General features: G+C 51.6%; 1 pseudogene; it reads left to right on the top strand.

Annotated features, from left to right (window-relative positions):
- Positions 1-135: 135 nt before the first annotated feature.
- Positions 136-7,103, top strand: LOC135273300 (obscurin-like; annotated as a pseudogene).
- The last annotated feature ends 4,280 nt before the right edge of the window (positions 7,104-11,383 follow it).

The raw sequence follows: 11,383 nt of genomic DNA on the forward strand, positions 1-11,383 counted from the left end.
CTCGGCAAGAACAAACCTTACAGGTAGGAGCCCCGGGCCCAGGGCCCAGGAGGGGTGGCACGGTGCGTGCGTCCTGCGTCGAGATCAGAGGCACCCCGGAGTTTGGAGGGGACGTGTTGGTGGTCTCTGGGACCCATGGGAGGCTGGGTTGAAGGCAGGAAGGATGTGGCAGGGCTGAGGGCCAAGCAGGGGTGTCCCCACGGAAGGCTGGGCTGCCCTCGCCAGAGGGTGTCGTGGGACCGCCGGTAGGGAGCTTCGGTCTCCTGGACCCCTCCCACCCACGCAGGTGTGAGGAGGCGAGGCTCTGAAGCCCAGGCACCGGCCCCCTGCTCAGGTCCTCGCCCTCACACCCCTTCCCCTGCCCAGCTGTAGGCTGGCGCCTGGAGATTCTGGAGCCGCCGAAGGACGCGGCGGTCCCGGCCGGCAAGCAGGCCTGTTTCACCTGCATGCTCAGCGAGGCGGTGCCGGTGGGAGAGGTGTCCTGGTACATCAGTGGTGTGGTGGTGCAGCCAGACGATGCCGACTGGACGGTCACCGCCGATGGCAGTCACCGCGCCCTGCTGCTGCACGACGCCCAGCCCCACCATGCCGGGGAGGTCACCTTCGCTTGCTGCAACGCCGTGACCTCTGCGTGGCTCACTGTGCTGGGTGGGTGGTGGGCGAGCTCCCTGCTCCCTCCCTTGCAGGTCAGTCTGGGGGAGTCCCAGGCTGGGTTCTGCAGCATCCGCCCACTCCACACCCTCTGGTTGGCTGCCTGCAGATAGGGGCCTGACCGTGGGAGTTTGGGAGGCTGTGCTTGGCCAGGCATAAGCATGCATGAGCCCACCACCCTGTGGGTTCCTGAGGCCAAGGTTCCCTCATCCTGCCCCATCTCCTCACTGTCCCCCACCCCCAATGCACATCTGAGCCCAGCTCTGGGCAGACCGGAGGTAGGAGGTGCTCTGGCCCCAGAGACTGCTGGGGGCTCTCCACTCTGGATGTCTCCGGGCATAGTCTCCATGTGATATGCAGGTGTGCCGCCACGGGGCCTGGGCAGCAGCCTGCACTCCCTGAGACAGGTCGGCCACTGGCACAGCAGCACGGAGCCTCAGGGTGCAACCACCTGCAGGTACTACAGAGCTCAATGGCCTCCAGAGGGGCTGTTCATGCCAACAGGGAGCCGCCCCCTGACCGGTCCCCCTTTCCCCCAGGCCTCCCTGAGCCCCCAGAGGATGCTGAGGTGGTGGCTCGCAGTGGCCGCGCTGTGACACTGTCTTGGGTGGCTCCCACGAGCGATGGAGGCGGTGGTCTCTATGGCTACCGCATGGAGGTGAAGGAGGGGGCCACAGGCCAGTGGCGGCTCTGCCAAGATCTGGTACCTGGACCCGAGTGTGTGGTGGATGGCCTTGCCCCCGGGGAGACCTACGCTTCTGTGTGGCAGCCATGGGCCCTGCGGGCGCCGGGGAGCCAATGCACCTGTGCCAGACTGTGCTGCTTGGTGAGTTGCTGCGCTGGGACCTGGGAGTTCACAGCCTCCACAAGCTGGAGGAGGGAGGGGGGCCTCGGGGTGGGGCCTGCGCTCTGGGTGCATCTTTGCTGATGGGGCCTGTCCTCCTCCATGGACGCTGTTCCCAGCAGAGCCACCAAAGCCTGTGCCTCCCCAGCCCTCAACTCTCAAGAGCCGGCAGGTGGCAGTTGGTGAGGATGTCTGTCTGGAGCTTGAGGTGGCCGCTGAAGCTGGCAAGGTCTTCTGGCACAAAGGGACGGAGCGCATCCAACCCAGCGGGCGCTTCAAAGTCGTCTCCCAGGGTCGGTGACAGATGCTGGTGATCAAGGGCTTCACGGCAGAAGACGAGGGTGAGCACCACTGTGGTCTGGCCCAGGGCTCTACCTGCCCCGAGGCTGCCACCTTCCAGGGTGCATTGGCCCTGTCCTCCCAGTTCCAGGGTGGGGAGCTCTGGGTGGGGGTGCAGCTTTGCCCGCCTTCTCACAGGCTCTCTCAGGGAAGGGCTGAGGGTCCTTTTGAGGACCCCGCCACATGGGAGAGGCCAAGGCTCAGTAGGGAGATGCGGCAAACCCCACGTGCAGAGCCTTGACTGCCGAGGACAGCCTGCCTGTCCCTGAGCAGATCCTGGCTGGTGCAACGCTTGGTTTTCCTATTCTGGTCCCTTTAAGCTTCTGGGCCCTGTACACAAACATCCCCTGTATTCTGAACTCCCTGCAACTCCCGGTGCTCCAAGCCACCCCACACTCTGAGGGCCATCCCCTGCACTCTGAGCCTGGGCCCCGCTGCCTGGCAGCCAGCACTCCCATGAATCTAGGCGCTCTAATCCCAGAAGCAGGGTCAGAAGGGCTCAAGTCAGCCCAATTTGCCTTTGCAGAGTCCTTTTCTGTTCCGGGCATCACATGTCCTGTACAGGGAGGTAGACTGAGGCCCCACTCCAAGTGGGAGAGCTGAGGCTCAGGGACTCCGAGATTTGCAAAGATTGTGCCATCTGAAGTAGCCAGTGCCAGGTGGGGAGAGAGGCCTAGCAAGGCCACAGCCCAGCCACATACTGATTAGCAGCTGAGGTGGGTCTGGGGTGTTAGCTGTGTCCTAGCCCACTGACCCGTCTCCTGCCTTCCTCAGTGGTGCTGAGCCCAGCCTCTGTGGATGAGGCCCACCCGCAGCCCAGCCTGCCTCCCGAGGCAGCTCAGGAGGGCGACCTGCACCTGCTGTGGGAGGCCCTGGCTCGAAAGCGTCGCATGAGCCGTGAGCCCACGCTGGACTCCATCAGTGAGCTGCCTGAGGAGGATGGTCACTCGCAGCGCCTGCCACAGGAGGCAGAGGAGGTGGCACCTGACTTCTCCAAAGGCTACTCCATGGCCGATGAGCTGGCACGCACCGGAGAAGCTGACCTCTCACACACCAGCTCTGATGATGAGTCCCAGGCAGGCACCCCTTCCCTGGTCACCTACCTCAGGAAGGCTGGGAGGCCAGGCACATCACCACTGGTCAGCAAGGTGAGCACCCCAACTTGGCCTGCAAGGAGAGGTCTGAGACCTTCACCATCATTCCATCCCTCCATCCATCCATCCATGCATGCGCTATTCATCCATCCACAATTCATCCACCCATATATGCATCTGTTCATCTATCATTTTTTCTTCTATTCATCCACTCATCTACCATTCATCCATCTATCCATGCACCTATTTATCCATCTTTCCTTCCTTCTTTCCATGTACCCATCCATGCATCTGTCCACCATCCATCCACGTGTCAATCCATTCATTCATCCATCCATTCATCCTTCCATTCATCCATCTGCCATCCATCCATTCATGCATCCATCTACCATTCATCCATCTATCCATGCACCCATTTATCCATCTTTCCTTCCTTCCTTCCATGTACCCATCCATGCATCTGTCCATCCACCATCCATCCATATATCAATCCATTCATCCATCCATCCATCTTTCCCTTCATCCATCTGCCATTCATCCATTCATCTATCTGCCATCCATCCATTCATGCATCCATCTACCATTCATCCATCTATCCATGCACCCATTTATCCATCTTTCCTTCCTTCCTTCCATGTACCCATCCATGCATCTGTCCATCCACCATCCATCCGTTCGTGCATCCATCTACCATTCATTCACCTATCTGTGCATCCATCCATTCTTCCTTCCACCCACCATCTACCATTCATCCATCTATGCATCCTTCCATTCATCCGTCTGCCATCCATCCGTTCATGCATCCATCTTTCCATCCTTTCCTCCTTCTACCATCCATCCATTCATACATCTGTTCTTCTTTCCTTTCATCTGTTTATTCATCGTCTGTCTACCATCATCCATCCATTCATCCATCCTTCCATCCACCCGTCCACCACCGATCCATTCATGCTTCTGTCTTTGCTTCCTTTCATCTATTCGTCATCCATCCATCCACCTACCATTCATCCACTTATTTCTGCATCCATCCATCCTTCCATCCACCCATCCATATTCATTCTGTGAATCCATCCATCTGCCATCCATCCATTCATGCATTCATCTGCCCATCCTTCCATCCTTCTACATCCATCCAATCATACATTTGTCTTTCTTTCCTTTCATCTGTTTATTCATTATCCATCTACCATCCATCCATCCATTCATCCATCCATCTGCCACCAATCCATTCATGCTTCTGTCTTTTCTTCCTTTCATCTATTAATCATCCATCCATCCTTCCATCCACCCATACATGAGCCATCCATCAATGCATGCATTTATTCTCTTCTGTCCATCCACCATCCATCCTTCAATCCATGCATCTATTTTTCCTTTCATTTATCCATTTATGTTTCCATTCTTCCTTTTATTCATTCATCCATTCATGCATTCATTCTTTTTTCCTTTCGTCCACCCATCTATTTATGTGTCCATCTCCCTTTACTTTCATCTATTCATTCACCTGCCATCTGTTCATCCATATGTTCATCTTTCCTTTCTTCCATCTATCCATTCACCATCTATCCGTCCATGCACACATTCTTCCTTCCATCTAGTCATCCATCCACCCATCTGCCATCTATGTACTCATCCGTCCATCATGTATTCATCGTCCTACTGTCTGTCCATTCATCATCTGTCCATCATCCTTCCATGTGTTCATCCATGCATGTATCCATTCATCATCCATCTACCGTCCTTCCACTTGTCCATCCTTGTATGCATCCATCCTTCCTTCTTTTCATCTATTCATGCATCGTTCTCTCTGACTTGCATCTGTCTACCCACTATCCATTCATGTATCCACCCAGCATACTTCCATTCATCCATCCATCTGCTCTCCATGTGCCACTCCTGTGCCTGTTCACCTGTTTATTGATTTATCTGTCAGCCTGTTTACCCACCCATACAACCATGCAACTCCATTCATCTGCTGTTTATTATCCATCCGCTATTCGTCCATGATCTATTCCTGTACTTGTTCACCTGCTTGTCTGTTTATCTGCCAGCCCGTTTACCCACCCATCCACCCATACCACCATCTGTCTAACCATTCACTCATCCGCCAGCCACCTACCCACCCATCCATGCACACACCTGTTCTCCCATTCAACCCTCCGTTCATCGGTGTATCTCTCCATCCACCCAGCACCCACCCAGCCATATACCCACCTGACTGTTAAAATTTTTGCCTGAAGAGTTGGCACTGGCCTCTTCATGGTGATCTTCACAACCCTGTTCATCCCCGTCTGGGTGACTGTGTAAAGTGATTTCCAGGAAGTGGGTTTGCCTTTTGGGTGGTGCTGTCGGACATCTATGTCAGTCGAAGCTAGTGTGGGTCCAGTTGGTAGGAGGAAAAAGGGCATACTGGAGCGAGACCTGGAGCTGTCCCCGCCATGTGTCCTGTGCTAGTCCTGCCCTGTTTCTGGCCTCAGTTTCCCTATTCATGACATCAGGCTCTGTGCCCACAGGTCGGGGCCCCAGCAGCCCCCTCTGCGAAGCTACAGGAGCAGCAGGAACCACTGGCTGCTGTGCGCCCACCACTGGGAGACCTGAGCACCAAAGACCTGGGTGATCCCTCAGTGGACAAGGCAGCTGTGAAGATCCAGGCCACCTTTAAGGGCTACAAGGTTTGGCAAGAGATGAAGCAGCAGGAAGGGCCCATGTTCTCCCACACATCTGGGGACACTGAGGCACAGGTGGGGGATGCCCTGCGGCTGGAGTGTGTCGTGGCCAGCAAGGCAGATGTGCGAGCCCGCTGGCTGAAGGACGGCGTGGAGCTGACTGATGGGCGGCACCATCACATCGACCAGCTTAGGGATGGTACCTGCTCTCTGCTGATTACTGGCCTAGGCCGTGCTGATGCTGGCCACTACACCTGCCAGGTGAGCAACAAGTTTGGCCAGGTAGCCCACAGTGCCTGCGTGGTGGTCAGTGGGACAGAGAGTGAGGCCGAGAGCTCCTCTGGGGGTGAGCTGGACAATACCTTCTGCCGGGCTGCCCGGCGGCTGCACCGGCTCTTCCGCACCAAGAGCTCGGCCGAGGTTTCAGGTGAGGAGCTCTTCCTGAGTGCAGATGAGGGCCCTGCAGAGCCAGAGGAGCCTGCAGACCGGCAGACATACCACAAAGACGAGCATTTCATCCGCATCCGTTTTTAGGTACTTACCGAGGCCTGCCAGGTGGTAACGTGCTTCCAGGAGATGTTTGCCATGCTAGGCATAGGAGTGGAGATCAACCTTGTAGAGCAGAGGCCCCGGAGGGTGGAGATGACATCAGCAAGGAGGCCCCTGCACCTGGGGTGCCTCCAGAGCCATCGCCCAGCCTGCTGACTTCTGATGCTGGTGAGTCTGCATGAGCTTCAGTCTGGGGTCCAGAGCCAGGGTGAGGAGGCAGGGGGAGGCAGGGGAGAAGGAATAAGGCAAGTTGTGTCCAGAGTCTGCTGCAAGCTGAAGGGGTTACCTGTGCCCACCGTTGGGCTCTTTGCAGGTGCAGCCCTCTGGGGTGTGAACAGCTCTGACTTTGAGGTTAAATAGAGGTTAAAATCTATTTGAACTCCAACCCCGTCTCTTATTAGCTGTGTGCTTTGGGAGGTGTACAGGCCAGAGTCCTCAGGGCTCAGGTCGTGCACCACAGGCCCCCAAGTGCCTACCGTGTGCAGGAAGTCATACTTGTTGCAAAGCTGCACGCCATCTTTGCACCACACCACATGGGCCTCAGCGTCAGAGACCTCATACTCCAGGGACAGGGTGCCTTGCTCCTCAGAGGACAGGTCATCCAGCGCCTTCAGGAACACGACTGGCTTTGCTGCAGGAGGGGTGGGAGGGTGAGGGGAGCCCAGCGCCATCCCATCCCTAGTGGGGGCCCCTGCAGGCTCGTGGGATGGCTCACCTCAGACCTCCAGGCGGGCAGAGGTGGACACTTTGCGGGAGGAGGCATGCACTGTGCCTGCATCGGCCCTCCGGACGTTCTTCAGCACCAGGCTGTGGCGCCGGCCCTCGTGGGAGATCTCATGGAAGCTGTCGTTGTACAGGGGCATCCCGTTGAGCCACCACTCAACCTCCTCATCCTCATGGGACAGGAGAAGCTGGCCCGGCCCTCCTCTATGGCCTCCACATCCTGCAGCGGCTCTGTCACTGCCACCTCCTGCACTGCAAGGACACAGCGGGCCTCAGTGCCCACATCACTGGGCAACCCCTCCCCAAACCCTCTCGGTGGCCCCGTGCCCCTCATGCCCCACCTTCCACAGTGACCTCAGTGCTGCGGTAGGCACTGCCCGCCTGGCACCAGTAGACACCAGTCTTGGCAGGCACCAGCCGGAGGATGTGCAGCTCAGCCATCTGACCCTCCAGGCTCATCTTGAACTTCTCAGAGGGAGACAGGGGTGTGTCATCCTTGTACCACTGCACAGTCTTGGGGGGCAGCTGGAAGTCACAGGACAGGACCACGGACTGCAGCTCAGCCCATCTTGGGCTCCAATGGCTGTGCAAAAACTACAGGAACGTCTGTAGGGAGTGGGGACAGGCTGGGCCACGGGGCCACAGGAACAAATCACCCTGCCCTGCCTGCCAAGCCCTGAACCTACTTGCCTATGACCCTGAACTGAGTCCTCCCCTGGCCCTGAGCCACTGTGGGAAGTAGAAAAGTTCCTTTTTAAAGTTTTCTTTCTGTTAAATCATAAGTGTGTTAATAACTCTGTTAAGCCCTATCCTATGTAGCTGTTAGACATGCCCTGCTTACAGGCATGTAGCACATTCTATGTCCTTGTACTTTAAGTAAGATATCCATGCTGGACGTGCTCACAGGCAGGTCCCAGCTCTCCATTGCTTTTACCTGTTTAGAAAGTTTCAAGTTGTTACCCAATTGGGTTTTAGTTTAGATGGTGAGGTCTGCCTCCAGCCAACGGAGATCAGACACAGCAATAAGGACCAACCCAAATGTGTAAGGGATAAATGTGTGTGTTTTCCTTTGTTCACTATACTTTCGTGGCATGATGGCTAGTGAGGATACCCTTCCTGCAGTCCAGAAAATAAAAACTGCGTTTCTGAAAGATCCTTTTGTCTCAGAGCTGATTTTTCTTTTCGGCACCAAGCATCTATTTCCAACAGCTGCGTCCACCGTTCCGTGAACTATCTTCCCCCGGCCCTGAGCTGTGTCCCCCGTGGCCCTGGTCTGTGTCCTCCCGCGGCCCTGAGCAACATCCATTCGTGACCCTGAACTGTGACCACTCACTGCCCTGAGCCATCTCCATGGCCCTGTCCTGTACCCGCCCACAGCCCCATCCAGGCCTCCCAGCAGCCCTGAACCTTGTCCTCTTGTGGCTCTGCCCCACGTCCACCTGCCGGGGTGAGAGTGCTCACCTGAGACCACCATGCGGGAAGAGGAGCGGGACTTCCCGATGGTGAAGTGCATGGGCCTGGTCATGGTGGAGCAGGTCCGTCGCAGTGTCAGCCAGTGCACCGTGCCCTCCTGCTCCAGGCCCACATTTCCCCCATCCTGCAGCACCATCTTCCCCAGGAGCCACTTAGGTGGCCGGACTGAGGGGATGGAGGTCTCACACTGAAACCAGGCAGGGGCGGGCTCCATCACCGTCACATCCTGCAGACCCTGCACGATGGTGATGGACTGCTCTGTGGAGAGGCACTGGTGGGTCCCACGGGAAGGACAGGCTGCCCCTCCAGCAAGTTCCTTCCTGGGAAGAAGCCCCTGCCCGCCAGTGGCCCACATTACCTTAGTTTTAACCCATTATTTTTTTTTCCAGTCTCCTGTCCAGGATAACACATTACATTTAGTTTTTATGTTGCATTTGTTTACCCTTAATTGTGACAGTCTTTCATACTTTCTTTGCTTTTGATAATCTTGATTGTTTTGAGGAGTTCTGGTCAGTTTCTTTTGTAGTATACTTCCCAAATGGTATTGGACTGATGTTTTTTCTCATGACTGAACTGAGTTTATGGATCTTTATGAGAAAGACCACAAAGGTTAAATGCCGTTTTCATCACAATATATCAAGAGTAGAAACACGCGGTCAACATGACTTATCCTCGTTGATGTTGGCCTTGATTACATGGCTGCTGAGGCAGTGTTTCTCAGGTCTCATCACTGTAAAGTTACTCTCCTCTCACTCCTCTTTCATATATATTGTATGCCTTAGAAGAAAATTACTATGAGCATCTCACACTTAAAAGTGAAGAGTTATGTTCCACTTTCTTGAAGTCAAGGAATCTGCATATGAGTGTTTCTGATTCATTTGACTCTAATATATGAATTATCTTACCAAACTCATAGCTAAATATAACTCCCAATACTGATTTTTATTTTTTCATAGTTCAATGATTCCCTCTCTCAGTTTAATTACATTGCTTGAGTAGAGAAGCTCCAAGCTAAATTTCATCTCTGCCAGCAAAACGAGTCTTTGTCTTCAAAAGTGTTTTAATCCTTTATTATTATTATTGTTATTTGGATATTAGAAGCATAGTTTTTTTTTTCAAATCTCCAACCTTCTGTATTGATATATTACTACTCTTTTCTTTCTGTTTCCAAATGATATAGTCCTTTCCTGAACTCATGTATTTTCTAATACCATATTAAATATAACCAGTAATGACCAAAGGCACAGTTTTATGATTTTCTTTCTGAAACTCTTCTTCTGGAGCCCCAGGTTCCATAACCATACTTTGTGCCTTTCAAGTTATTATAGGTAACCAATTCATTACTTCCTATGTTAATTTTGCCAAACTATTACTTGCTCAGTAAGCCAATGTCATGCAACTTAATTTTTTTATTATTGTAGAATGCTACTTCAAAGGACCTGCATCGGCATTCTCCATAGTAGGCTAACTGCTGAAGAAACAGCTCCAGATTTCCATACTTGACACATCAAAAGTCTACCTCTTGCTCACACAATAGCCCAGTATAGGTATTCCAATGTCATACAACTTAATTTCTTTTTAATTGAAGTATCCTACTTCAAAGGACCTGTATTGGCATTTCCCATCATAGGCTAACTGCTGTAGAAACAGCTTCAGATTGCCATGCTTGATACGTCAAAAGTTTACCTCTTGCTCACACGATATCCCCGTATAGGAGTTCCAAGGCAGGACAGATGGGTTTAACATATATTGTTAGACAGTAATGATTGAGATATGGGACTTAGAGACTATGAGATTGCTGAATTGACTACCAGATTTCTGGCTTCCCACATGGATTTCTAGCAATGCCCTTTACTAAGTTAGAAAGCTCAAGAGTTGGATCAGGTTTTAGAGGAGTGAACATGAATAAGGTGTATGCATGTTGAATTTAAAGGGTCACTGACATGTTTGAGAATTGTATGAAAAGGCAGTTGCATAAATGACACAAAGAGAAGTCTGGGTTCAAGATACATAATATTATTTGCCCATGTGCTTAACCTAGCTCTGTGCTTCTAGCCGAAGAAGGTAGATGTTTCAGTTTACTTGGGTTATTATTATTATTGTTATTATTATTATTTTGCCAAGGAGGTGAAATTGAAAGGATAGAGGGGCAAATAAATATATGGCATTTGTGTTGGTAAATATTTTAAGATGGTCTCTAAGACTCCCACTGTTGGTATATCTGCGATTAAGTTGCATTCTATGACAGCAATTAAGGGGATGTTCAGTTGTGATTAAGGCTTTAATCAGTTGGACAGAGTTAACAATTGACTAACCTGAATGGGTCTTGCCTACTCTATTGATCCCTATAAAAGGGCTTAGACCTTTCCAAATTCAAGGATGCTTTTCTGTTCTTCTTGAAAAAGCACACTAGTTTGAGTTCCACAGGTACAAGTAGTGAATTCTGCTAGTAATCACATGAGCCTGGGAGCAGACCCTGAGCTTCAAATGAGATCAGAGAACTGATAAATATTTTAACTGCAGCTTTGTGACAGATAAGCAGAGGAGTTAGGTAAACTATTCCTGGTCTTCTGACTCATTAACTTACATAAGGAGATAACAATTTTCAGACCCATAAGTGTATGGTTGTTATATAGCCATAGAACGTAAAAATAGCATTTATAAGTGTTATTAAATAGTGTCATTAAATGTTATTAAATAAGTCTTATTAAATAGCATTTATAAGTGTTATTAAATGGAATTAAAAATAAAAGCAGAAAAATGCTCACAATATATAGTTAGAGGGATTAATTCACTTTTCATCAAAATAAAGTTGAAGACCAGTTACGTTAATACACATAAAAAGGACAATGCAGTCAAAATAGTGATATTTTAATGCAATAAATTTCTGCAGTCAACACTGACCTGAATCAAAGTGCACAAGTAATTAGAGGAGATTGAAAGAGAAGTTGATTACCTATAAAGAACTGAAAAAAATGACCTTGATTTTTGGATGAGCCATCCACATTGATGTCCAAAGGACCTAATAGTAACAAATCATTCTG

This window comes from Aotus nancymaae, unplaced genomic scaffold (assembly GCF_030222135.1).
Source record: "Aotus nancymaae isolate 86718 unplaced genomic scaffold, 86718_ANA_hifiasm-v0.15.2.pri h1tg000891l, whole genome shotgun sequence".
NCBI classification, from domain to species: domain Eukaryota; kingdom Metazoa; phylum Chordata; class Mammalia; order Primates; family Aotidae; genus Aotus; species Aotus nancymaae.